Raw genomic sequence first — 13,544 nt, 5'->3', positions numbered from 1 at the left:
TGCTGGGTGGCAGGAGAGCCATGTTTACAGCCATGATAGTGTTTATCTATGGCATACGCCATGCTTTTAGTATGAATGGCTATTATTATCTGAAATACACTGTTTGTCCAATAAGAGCTTGACTACAGGCGCTGTTGAGCATGTAGACAAATGATGTCATATTGTAGTCTGTCCATCCATTCACTTCTGCTTATCCTTTTCATAGTCGCGGGGGGGCTTGGAGCCTATCCCAGCTGTCTTAGGGAGAGAGGCGGGGTACACCCTGGACAGGTCACCAGTCTGTCGCAGGGCCAACACGTAGACAGAGACATCCATTCGTGTTCACATTCACACCTATGGGCAATTTAGAGTTTCCAATTAACCTATCCCCACTAAGAGCATGTATTTGGACTGTGGGAGGAAGCTGGAGTACCCGGGGAGAACCCCCGCAAACACGGGGAGAGCATGCAAACTCCACCGGGCCTGATGGTGGAATTGAACTCAGGACCTTCTTGCTGTGAGACAACAGTGCTAACCACCGTATTGTAGTCTATGAACCGCTTAATAGGAAATTTCTTAGGGGATTTCTTCCCTTAGCTATGTTTTTTATTATGAATCGTTACTGTTATAGTGAAGAAGAGTATTGCAATTCATGGGTTTCATATAAATCGCAGCATAGATGCATCAATCTTGAAATTTAGAGATGGCTAGATCAAAAGTGGTGTTTTAATCACATTTCACTGTAAATCACATTCAGAAACAAACTTGAAGTTATATTTATGTTTATATGCTTATATACTTGAAACATTCCAAGTTCTTCTATTGTGCCATTCCTAAACATTAGGATTTCATCCAAAAATCTTTTCCACAACTTGCATTCACATTTTCGTTATTCAGAAATTACCTCCTCCTCCCAGTCGCTGTACTGGAGCAGTTGCTGTACCTATGCCAGTGTCCTTCATTTGTAAAAAAAAAAAAAAAAAAGTAGCAGTCCTCAAATCTGAAATAATTATTTGTTAAAACTAAAATCAACTCTCTTGTTGAGAGTTAAAGGCCTCGTTGAGAAATATATTTGAAGTTAAACCCGTTTCATTCAGAGTACAAATATACAGGCTTTCCACAGCCATAGATACAAGCAGAGTTATACACAGTATAATTTTCCAAGCAATTTAATACATCATAGAAGGTGTTGATGCGACAATACCTTTCAAAAATGTTTCTTTTATTTGTCACTCATTTTAAAAATAAATAGAAAAACAAGCATGCAGATTCGGTGCCCAGAAGTGTCACTCTAAGCGCCACATTTGTGATGTGTTGGCAAAATAAGGCAAGTGAATTTGCTCCAAAGATGCCTGTCAGATCATCCTCAGGACAATGCTTTTTAACTGCACTTTTTTGGGGGGTATTGTTTTAATGCTATCTTCATCCTGTAGTGTTACGGTTCAAGTTCAAGCAGCAGCAGAAAAAGCATGTAAAGATTCAACCGCATGACATTATTGTTGGTTCAGTTCAGGTAAACTGCTATTTTGTGCCAGAGAATTTAAGTTTATTTTCCAATATAGAGCCTGAGTCAGTGCAAAATTAACAGGCAGTGCATAAATAATTTTTCTAGACTTTGATGATGGTGACATAACTTTAGGTGAGCTGGTTTACAGAAGAGCAATTTAGACGTCATGAAGAATGATGCAGGGCTGGCTTTGCAGACAGTTACTGCCACCTAATCTAAATGTTACAGCCAGATGACGAGGCAACCAAATTGAACTGCACAGAGAAGCAGGGTAGCTGCTTAAATTGATGCCACAAAGACAGACACATCCAAAGCTGGTTTCCACTTTTCTCCACAGATGGTTTGTGGATGCATTTTTTAAACTGGCTAGTCCTTGTAGGGGTAATTCATGGGAATCCATACTGTCAGCTCTTTACTATAGCTTGCTCAATATTAACTGAAGGTTCAGGAATAATCCCCAAGGTCAAAATTTATTTTTTCTTGTGGTCATGTTACACTACTCCCATCGTTCAGTCTAAGACTATACTTATCTTTAGTTTAACTAGACTACTTAAATCTGTCATCATCACCTCTAATCTTTACATTATTCCCGTATTTGTCATGTTAAAGATCGTCATCATAGGTTTCTATCTGCCGTTATTGTGTCTGCCATTGTCACGAGCACCTTTATTTTCACCCTCATCATCATCACTGCTGTTGTCATCACTTTCCTCTTTAGGCTCTTTGATTGTTCTGGACCTCTTGTATCTTTTTATCCAGAGTCTAGAATGGGCCTTTAGCTTTTAGGCTGAGCACCTGATGGTTAGAGAGAAAAGGGGACAGAAAAAAAGAGGAGGGACGGAAGAAAGCGGGGAATCAGGATGGAGGCTGTAATAGGAGACACGCAGCAGGGGGGCTGTTTACTGTCACTGAAGGAGGAGAAAGAAGAAAAGAGAGATGGGGGGGTGAGACGGAGGGAGACGAACAATGAGAGGGAAAGAGGGAAGATTAGAGGAAGATGAATAGATGAGGGTAATGTTCAGGGGGAAAAGACAGACAGCACAGGTTCTATACAGTGACAGAAAACGTTTCATAAGGCTTGTACCATCACAGTCTTCTACCATACCACCGTACAGTAACAAAGAACCTTTGTCCAACTTTCTGAAATCATCTGCTCCAGCGCCACTATATTCTAAGAAATGTTAAGGATTTTGAGAAATCTTTGACCTGGAAATGACCTTGTCTGACTTAAAATCAACAGTCAAAATTGTAACAAAATTTTCTGTATTCAATGACCTCCCTGTATAAAGACTGCTATATATCATGCTTGAAGATAACACTTCATTCATTTAGAAGCTGTTCAGGAGGTACATATAGAGAAATACGTCCACATCGTTAGCAGCTCGTGCTTTCACTGGAGTCATTTGTGAGTTAAACTATGACTGTTTACAGACAAGAATGGCACAAAAACCAGATCAGACCTTCAAGAGCTGGTTATGTCGCCCAATTTACTCAAACTGTGATACTAAAAACACTCATTAGAGTCTCATTTATTTAAATTTGTTTTCACTGGCAATTCTTTTGCAATATTTAGATTAATGCATTTTCCCTTGATAGGAACAGCCTAAGTAAAACAGCTTTAATAGCTTCTTCTCAGAATCCATCTCTTTTTTGGCCAGGCATGATACATAACTTCCCTGTGAATCTCTCTTGACCTCTAAACTATTTAAATACACCTACTCTGGTTCAAGTGGAATACGAGGATAGGATTATTCAATTCAGGATCAGAATAAGTCCACATGTATTACCTTGAGCTACTAATATATCAAAAACAACTACACTGTGGATAAAATCCAGAACAGTCATAATGAACCCTCTTTTCCAACAATGTGGACTGTCACACTTCCACACACAAAAAACAAAGATTCCTGGCACCAAGCAGCAGACAACAGCCCACTCACAACCACAAAACTACTGATCTGAAAGCTCAAGAACTACTGATTCCATCAGCATGAAAGACGCTCTCACTTGCAGAGACACCATGAAGATTATGACCATCAGGATTTTATTCCCATGAAAAGTATCTTTAACTGTCTCTGTTTAACAAGAGATCATGCTTGGCTAACATGTTGACCTTTGGCAATCAAAAGACACCCCAGTAGAACTGGTTTCCCACCAGCACCAGCTCCGACACCGGGTTAGTTGAAACCACTACATGAAATTTGCCACAGCTCGGCTTAATCGGAGCTAAAACATTACATCTGCTTCTACAGACTGTTGCATTAAATGCATTAATGAGAATTCTTTTGAAAAACCTTTTAACTGCTACTTTTAAGTAGCAGATCAAGACTCCCTTTGTAATGTGAAGTTTAGGAATTGCTTCGCCCACAACTTAACCTTGATGTACTACTGCTTTACAGCCCTCCCCTAACTCTTTCACTCCTCTCCCTCACATCACCTCTGGTTTCACAGCAGAGACCATTCAAGGTAGCAGCTGCCAGCCACCGATGGATGCTTTGCTCTGCACTCTTCATGATTTTGTACATGAACTGGCACCTGGCTAGTTGAAAATAGGATAGCAAAAGACTCTGTGAGGGTTCTGCAAAGAAGCATGACTAACCACAATCAAAGGTCGGTCTTTGAGAGCCACTGCTCTGACATATACTGTCAAATTTCCATTACATAGAGATACACACACGTATTCCACACTATGAAGAGACATGGCCAGAAGCCATCTGGCGGGCAAGGCGCCAATGTGTTAGACATGATAGGAATGGTATAAAGCCTGGCTTACTGTAATCATGTTTTGGTGTTTTCAGGTTTGACTGAACTGCAGTGAATACCTGCCACCTTTTCCTCCAATCACCAAGTCCTGGCTGGATCTGATAAACTTTGAAATATACTGACCAGTTTATAATGACAAGTCATTACAGTTATAGAAGTGATGGTGGATGTTCCATACAGGTAGACGTAAAGACCGTCCAGGATGTTAATGGAGGTTTTGTTCTTCCCGTAAGTACAGTTATTATATTTCTTTGTGAGTATTAAAACACTATTAAAACAAACAAACAAATTCATGCGTGCTTGTAGACTTGTTGCACACACATACACGCAGAGACGAACATGCACAGACACAATGTTAGGTCCCAGTGCAGTAGGGAACATTCACACACCGACACTAATGTATGCTGCTGCTTTGAAGATAGCTGAGCAATGGGGTAGGAGGAAGGAAAGAAATTGGTAAGGGATTGCTAGAAAGCACAGTTTCTAGCAATCAGTAACAAAAAGGCTTCCAAAAGTAGCATGAGTGGTTCCTAACATGTTTAGCACGGTGCTGTCAAGCTACTTTTCGAACTTTGGACGTCGATTTCCAAGAAACTGCTCAAGACAACACGCATTGCTTTAGTTTTAGCAACAAGGTTAGAAGCAGCTTTGATATGAATCAGCTGCAAACAGACTGAAAGAACATTTAATTTCACCGTTGCAATGAACAGTACTGTCTTACTTCTGCCACGGAAATGTGTTTTTGGTAGCGTTTGCGTGTGTGCATGCCTGCCGGTCTGTCTCTAAACACAACAGCTTGAGAATTCTGATAAAACTTTGTAAGAGAGAGGCCATGTTAATGAGTCATTAAAATCTGGCTTCCATTTTCAATGTCACATCAATCCTTTATTGGCGGAAAATTGATAAAAATAAAAAAAACTTGTGGTGTGTGTTGTGAACATATAGAAATATGTCACATTTGACCTCTACGTCAAGGTCAATGGCTTGATCTGAAGGTCAAAGTGATAATAATGTGATAATGATGCCATAGATATACTTAAACCTATTTTTCTTATTGCCATTGTTTATACTGACAACATTTAGGGAATTATATATGGGAATTTTAAATATCATGTCATATTTGACCTCTGACCTCACTTTCACGTATGCTTTTCTGTCAAGTTGACCCCATAATGTGTTATATCTTTCAAGTATAATAATGAAAAATAAGCTACCCTGTTAGAAATATATTGTAGTTTAATATCATATAAGCAGCTTAGGTTATTCATGTCCAGTTCTTTGAGTGTGATATTATTTCCTAGTGCCTCTGAGTTTGTGATCTTTGCTTCTAGTCCTTGGTTCCTTTTTAGATGATGATGTTAGTTCTCTTTCGAGTCCAGCCTGTCCCAGTCTTGCGCGTCCTGTGACAGGTCACTCCTGACTAGGATAAGTGGAAGGGAATGGATGGATGGATGGATGGATGGATGGATGGATGGATGGATGGATGGATGGATGGATAGTCTCTTGTCTCTTGTGCATTGTATTTAGTCCTTCTTCCTTTGTCTCATCTTCAGTGATTAGTCCCAACTGTGCTTCCACCCGTTTCCTTTTCCCTCATTACCTTCTGTGTATTTATTGTCTGTTTCTCTCTCTCTGTTCTTTCTTGTGTCCTCCCTAGAGTCTAGTCTTGTATTCCCAGGCCCAGCCCTGTCTCACGTGCGTTCTTGGTCCTAACCCTGCCTGCCACAAAGTGTTTCATGGCACAAAAAAGAAAAAAACAAACAGAATATATAGAAAATCCAATACTATTTCCTTCAAATTAAATACTGACCAGAGGTCAAGCTGAGGTTTGAGCTCTTGGAGTGCTTCTTGTTTCTTTATATTTTCACATAAAAATTAGAAATAGGTGCCACAACTTACTGAAACTTGCAAACATACATTAACATACTGTATATATGGCAAAAACAGAGTTTTTACAATTCTAATGAGCTTAAATTCCAATATTTGGCATGAGTGCCTTTATTCTACAACACAACCTGAACATGAGTGGAGGGAAAAAACTAGAGATTGCACGATACCGCTTTTTATGTCCGATACCGATATCATAAATTTGGATATCTGCCGATACCAATATGAATCCGATATAGTGTATTCTTTGATCAATAAAACAGTTTTTTATAAATATGTTGCTGGATTTTGTATAATGTCATACTCAAGTTAAAAAACAAAACACTAAAGCTATTCTGTTATACTTGCATGCAAAAAATACACTGCACCCAAAATATGTCATAGTTCAGCAATACTGATCAATCTAATAAACTTAAAGCTGCACCAGCCTCCCTATTCTAGTATCTTAAAAAGCACTTAGCGGAAATATTAAACAACCTAACTAATAGGGTTGCCAACTCCCAGCAAAAATATTAGGAAACCACCCCCCACCCTCCACCTCACAATGCTTAATCGACATAATCAACTTTAATTTAATGCACGTGTAAAGCAAATGCACAGAAATCAATTATTTTTCTACAATAATTAAATAGATTCAACATCTTTCTTCAACAGAATTGCAGACTGCACAGATGGTACCTTCCCAAAGGAAAAAGTACTATAGCTTACTAGGATGTATATTAGACTTAATAGTTACTATATACAATAATGTATTTCTATACATTTAATCAGATGACCACTTTGGTTGTAAGATTCAGATAATTATTTATCAAAAGTTAGTCATTTTAAATGAAGTAACAAAGAAAAGTATTTCCTTGTGCCCCCCTTTTCCCTGTTAATGCCCAACCTGGCCCCCTGTCAAAACTTTGCTAGACCCGCCCCTGCACAGTTACCAGCTGTCAGCTACATAGAAAAGGATCCTGGTGTTATTTGTCTCTCAGAAACAGTTCATAACTTCAACTAATTCCTGTCACCTAAAAGGTAAACCTGTTTCTCCATCACCTGTTCAGCTCTGATGATTCAGTAAGGACATCTTCTGGTTTCATCTTCATGTTTCCCTCTCACCACATATCCAAACCGATATCATGACCAGCAGCTTTACAGCTGTGGCTCCAGCAAACATCAGCTGATACTAGAAAGTAATATTAAATACATTCTAACAACAGCTTATCAAGCTTAAATGTGCAGCTGTTTATCTGCTGGTCTCCTCTTTCTGGCGCAAAGTGGGCGATAAACAAACAAGTAAGATGGGACTTGCGACAGAAAAGCCGATCAGCTGATCATTGATCAGTTTCATGATTGCAACAGGGGAGGGAGGGGGAGAGAATGAGAGAAAAAGAGGCAGCTGTCCGTCAAAGATAGGATAACTCCTGCCTTTTTTTGTGCCTTTTTTTCATTCTAGCTGAAGTACGGGACAAATCGCTTCCTTTTCGCCTCAGTATGGAACTCCAAGGGCCAGTCCAGCTGTGGCTCCATATATCAGTTGTTAAGCTTAACGTGGGAATAGTATGCAAAAATTCAGAAATGCACTTACACACTTTACTTCTCTGGGATAGTTTTCGCCAAGATGAAATACCGCGGTTTGGAAGCATGTAGCGAGGCTCCAAATGCTCCACCAGACTACCGACATGTCTCGCAGACAACAGCCGCTCTATCACGTGACACATACTGCTCCAATGTGCTGAGCTGGGTTACGCCAAGTAGCGCATTTTGTGAGGCGATTTTGTGATACTTCGGATCGGATTAAATTTTTTATTTCTCTCCAATATCCAATCCAGTAATTTAGGTCAGTATCGGACCGATACGTAATATCGGATCGGTCCATCTCTAGAAAAAACAGCAGCCAATGTGTGAGATGTGATATTACCATCCATTTTATTTAAGATGCACAAAGTAAATAGAATAAAAAATTTAATAAATAAATCTTTGGGTCCTGGATGTCAAACTAAATGATCCTAAATACCTAATTCAGAATTGCCACCAGTGTATTGCTGAGTACAAATATGAAATTGTTCTCATGAACATTCTCTTCAACAAAAGGACTACATCTCTCATTTGTTCTGAAATACTCAAACAAAGTATACTGTATGTATTCCTCCACTTAAAAGGAGAGAAAATCCACAAAAGAGTGGAGGTGGAAATGGTAAAAATATATCTGATCTTTGCCCAGGAACCTTTAAGTAATTCGTTTGCTTTGCTTGCCACTAACTGCTACTGATTTTTACTCAGATTTTGTTGACATTTAGTCAAGTTTTCAAAGTGCTGAATACACCACATATACATAAAACAGCTGATAGGTCTCTTAAACTCAACACATATTTTATAAATCCAGTTTACACAGATAACCTAGGGGAGGATAGTCCTTTCTTGTCTAATTCTTAATGACAACATGGAACAGCATGACTCCCGAAATGTATAAATGCTTCCTTTAAGCTCTTGGCAAACAGTGCAGATGCTCTTCAAGCAAAAAGACGATGCTATAGATTAAAGAGTGCTTCTTACTCATTCATGGAAACACTCTTAACCTCTACGATTGATTCTTATCAGATAACACAGCCCTGCAGTGTACCAAGACCTCACTTACACTCACACTACACACCCACTCAAGCTCTCACCTGTCGTGCTCTTCCAGCATTCTTTACCTGGCACTGGGATCAGCTCCAACAACTGTCAATTATCTGTAAGCCAATCCCACAAACGATTGACAAGCCAGTAGAGCCAGGGATCAAGTTCGGTCTCTCTGGGATCTGTGTGTGTGTATGTGCGGAATCAAGCAACAACACTACTAAGCTCTGACTTCAAGCAGCTCATGTTGACTAGAAATCGATGGGCTGATAAACTGCAAAGTGTGTGGTGTCAGCCTTGTTGTCTCAAGACAGAAACCATGGGAACACATGGACACTGCTCATCCTTCAGCTCCCACTGACAGAAATCAGCATATAAAAGCACGCATGCATGTATTTTGTTAGACTGGGCAATAACATTAACCAATGGTTTAGCCTAATGATTTAATCATGAACTTTGTAAAAGCTACAAACAAACAGTTTTCATTACAGATAATAAAACTATGACATTTCTACACAAAGATTAAGCTTGGGGCAACCTGGAAAACAACTATTGTATGACTACTTAAAGGGACAACAAGCACTATTTTGGTGTTTCTGGTGTACAAACAAAGTTTCTAGCACAACTTTACCCACTTCCAAAGTTAGGGTTTGGTTAACTGGTAAATTGGCAGAAGGCCATGCAATAGACTGTCTACACCATACACTGTCACTAAATTCAGACCCTGAATCTGGGGAAGAAAAAGAGATGTTATACAGGACAGGAGTAAAGTAGGGAAAATACAAAAATAACCGATCATTTAAATCCACATACATACAGCTTGAGTGAGAAGTTTACAACCATCATGGGATATGTCATGGTAATTTGGGGCTTTTAATGATTTATTTGAACTGTTCTTTTACCAGGTCTCATCTTTAATGACTTAAAAAAGTCGACTGGATGCACATTTTATTTTATTTTTTTAACTTTGGAATTTACACAGAGTCAAAATTATATATATAGGCTCAGATATATACATATGGCCCACTGGTATTTGGTTAAATTACCCTGCATCACAATGAGATGTGATGTGCAATGGCGCGCTGCGAGAGACCCTGCTTATGCAGTTCAACAACTCGACCACGTTTAAAAACGGAAAGTTCCCTAATCCTTTGCCACCAGAACATCATGACAGTGTGAATACCTGACAGAAAATGACAATAAATTTTTCCACAGATTTGGCCTTTTAAAGGCATGTGGTCCTAAACTTAAAAACTGCCTCTTTCAGTTTAAGCATTCTTTTCAGTAAATTGCATCCTCAAATAAATGTTTTGTCTCACTCCCATTTCTTCTTGTTGGATGTTGAAGCTCTACTTGGAACCTTGTGAAGATCCAACCATGCAAAATAAGATTTTTTTAAATTTAAATAGATTTTGATTCAGACTGTATCTGGTGGGGCAAAACTACAGACACATGCATACGTGTTTGTTATTGGACATTTATGGGGACAAGGTCAAGACTTCTGCTTCTGAACTTTGTTATTGCCTGATGAAATATAATTAAGTAGAGATTAATTTCAGCAAATGTGTTCCCGCTTTAGTCCTAACACACTTGGGAGATTTAGTTTGTCACAGACAGTCAGGTGTACAGATTTGGACATCTTTATATTTTAAGTAGCTCACATTATCCAACATAAAGCTGAGAATAAAGAAAACGCTCTGATTATTAATCTCATTTTATGTGTTCAAACGTTAAGTAAGTATATTTTCCAAACACCACTTCTGCTATGAATACAGTCTGTCTTAAACAGGTCTTTCACACTGTGTGTTTACAAAGCAATTGTAACACCCAGTTCCCCTACCTTATAATTAAATTACACCCACGATCTGAAAGTTATAAGTGTTTTACTATACAATGAGAGAAACAGCTTTTATGTAATTATTAAAGTTAGTTGTGAAAATATATAGCGAGTTAAATGTTGGAACAGGAAGATATAATAAGTTATATTCAGGTTTATATTCTAACCGAACTTTTTTAGATCCATCCATCCATCTCTTCCGATTATCCTTATCAGGGTTGTTGGGGGGCCTGGAGCCAATCCCAGCTGTTAATAGGGTGAGAGGTGGAGTGTTTTTAATAAGAATTTTCATAGAAAATAAGAATGATGCCATGAGTAAGATCAAGACAGGTTTAAGGATGGCTCTTAACCTCTAAACCTGCATGTGTGCGTGTGTGTGGGTGTGTGTGTGGGTGGGTATTAATTTCCCGTGTTTAACAGTAATTATTCTCCTTTATTGTCCCCATACTGGGCCATCCATCAGATCCTGACAGTGCTGAATCAAACAGGCAACTTTGAACTCCTATCAGATATCAGCTGGGGGAGAGGAGGAGGAGAGAGAGTGAAGGTGGAGGAAAAGAGTATTTTTCACATGGACTTTCTGTGTAAGTAACGCAGATGGCAAGTGAGTTGTTAAAAAAAAGAAAAGTACTGCAGACAAAGAAGTATTTTTGTGAGTAAATCTGTTCTCTGACGTCATAGAGGTCAAAGTAATTCTGTCAGTTTGCACAGACTTCACATTAGGTGAACAGCCAGAAGCTGAGTATAAATGGCAGCTTGTTATGTGTATGAACAACGTGTTCTCAACCTGATGCATCAAATACTCTTTCAACTGAAGATACTGGCATCACACACCTTGTCCAATGTGCAACTGACTGCAGCTCCCTCAGAGAGATTGGTCAAGGTTTGCAAATAACTGTTGTCTAATTTATAAATGCAGACAGATTTCCTTTGTCTTTGTCAATGAGCATAACTCGAGGGAACTCGACTCAGCTGGCTGCCAGCTGGTTGTATTGCTGAATTATCAGAAATAGATATATTCACAAGTTTAACTTTGGGGACATAAATTACAATGATATTGTATTGCTCGTGTCTGGTAATTCCCACATCTAGTAGACACATGTCACTCCAATACTGCATGCAGAGCAGTAAAGGTCCATTTTTAAAGTGCGACAATATAAGCCTTAACAGAGGGATAGAAGTGGGCTCGGGCTGTTGGTTGACAAACTTGTCGTGCTTTACTGTTGAACATTTGTTTTAATGCTGTGGTCAGGAAAGAAGCGCCGCATTAAAGAAGTGGATGACACCAAATGGCTCCGAGCATCAGCCCAACCTGTGTCTGCACTGCATTCAGCTCCACAATCCTTGAAAACTCCCAGAAGGTTAAAAAACTTCACAAAGTGCCGCAGCTTCCCAGGCAAGTTCTATTCAACAGCTCCCCCTTGAGAATAGCAGCTCTCAGAAGCATCCAAGGTTGGAGGGAAAGAAAAAAAACAGAGAGGTAGAGAGGCAAAGTAGAGCGAAAGAGTGAGATGAAGACGAAAGAGGAGATGAATGCTAGCAGAGCTCAATGCTGTTTTCCAAGGCTGCTCAGATGGGATCAATTCAGAAGCGAGTGAGAACTGTGAAGAGAGGTAAACATATTAGAAGGTGTGTGTGTGTGACTGAGTTTAGCTGTGAGTGTAGGAGTTTGAATTCAGTCGGGGAGGTCTTTGTCTTCAAGTGAATCCAGTTAAATGGAGGGGTGATGAGAAATATGAATCCTCGGTCCAAACCAATTGATTGCCTGCAAGGTTAGCCGCTGTAACAGAGAAATATTAACCAAGACAGCCAGCGCAATGGACAGACGAGACAAACAATGATATCAAGATCTTCTATTCTCGGTGTCCTTGCTCCTTTGAGTTTTCTCCATCTCTAGCATGGTTATTTTCATTTATTTCTCCATAATGGTGAATAAAACGAAATTAAAGTGTTCTTCACTGAAGCCTCTTCTCCTTTGAAGTCCCTTAAAAAGAATTCGTAAGCCCCGTTTTATTGATCAGTTAAAAGCTTTATTTCAATACAAAACAGTAAAACAATTCGACTACATTTTTTTCTGGCGCTTAAAAACAAACACACAACAGTACAGCCAAATAAAGACAATTACACACACAGACAAAAACAACCAAGAGAAGATTGCAGTGAAAACCAGCACAGCGTACACCTCGGCTTGAAGTTCCTTCCACATAATGTTCGTGACTTTCTGAGTAAGATAAGTAGGAAAAGTATGTCTTATGTGTGGAACTTGTGCTTTGAAGTCCAGGTGTGAAGGCCACACACAACTTGCAGTGTCTATCTCTAGACTGTTCTAAATGTGGGAAAGAAACACGGTGGTCTTGCAGCCCAGGAAAGGTTCATATAAAAAGCCAGAAATCACTTTTTGTGACCATTCATCTTAATCACTGAATGAGTGCCAAGGTCCACCCTTCATGGCTTAACTCCTTCAATACAGCATTAGTACTGCAAGAGCTAAACTTCCTGCAATTTCTTTAGAGAGGAAAAATATCTGGCAGTGAAGCACGATTTCATCTTCATAATCAGAGGTCAGCATCGTAACCCTTTAATTATCAAGTTTTTATTTTCCTCTGAGCTGTTAAGCATTTCTTAGCTAAATGTCTCTTTTGAATGTCCAACCTTGACTCCAACACTGTTTGCCATTTAACTAGAGATCCAAGTGGAACAGTTTTTTCCTTTAACTGGACAACTTTTCCTTACTTAAATTGTTTAAAAGGTGTGTTGCACATGAGGTAATGTCAATTCTGATCTTGGCTGTTGGAAAAATAAAAGAACAGAAATTAATTTGAATGTCAGGAGACTATTTAGAGTCCTGTCAGTCACCATGACTTTAATACACACTGTATAAAGGTTATAAAGTAAACGATTCTATACCCCAGCTTTCTGGTTTACTGAAGCTTAAAAATTAACAAGTCAAAGTTAATCTAAAAACAA

The sequence above is a fragment of the Copadichromis virginalis genome, linkage group LG23 (genome assembly GCF_057382275.1).
Source record: "Copadichromis virginalis isolate Kocher_CV1m ecotype Utaka linkage group LG23, C_Virginalis_male_GT1.1, whole genome shotgun sequence".
NCBI lineage: Eukaryota > Metazoa > Chordata > Actinopteri > Cichliformes > Cichlidae > Copadichromis > Copadichromis virginalis.
Note: the sequence above shows the minus strand (reverse complement) of the source record.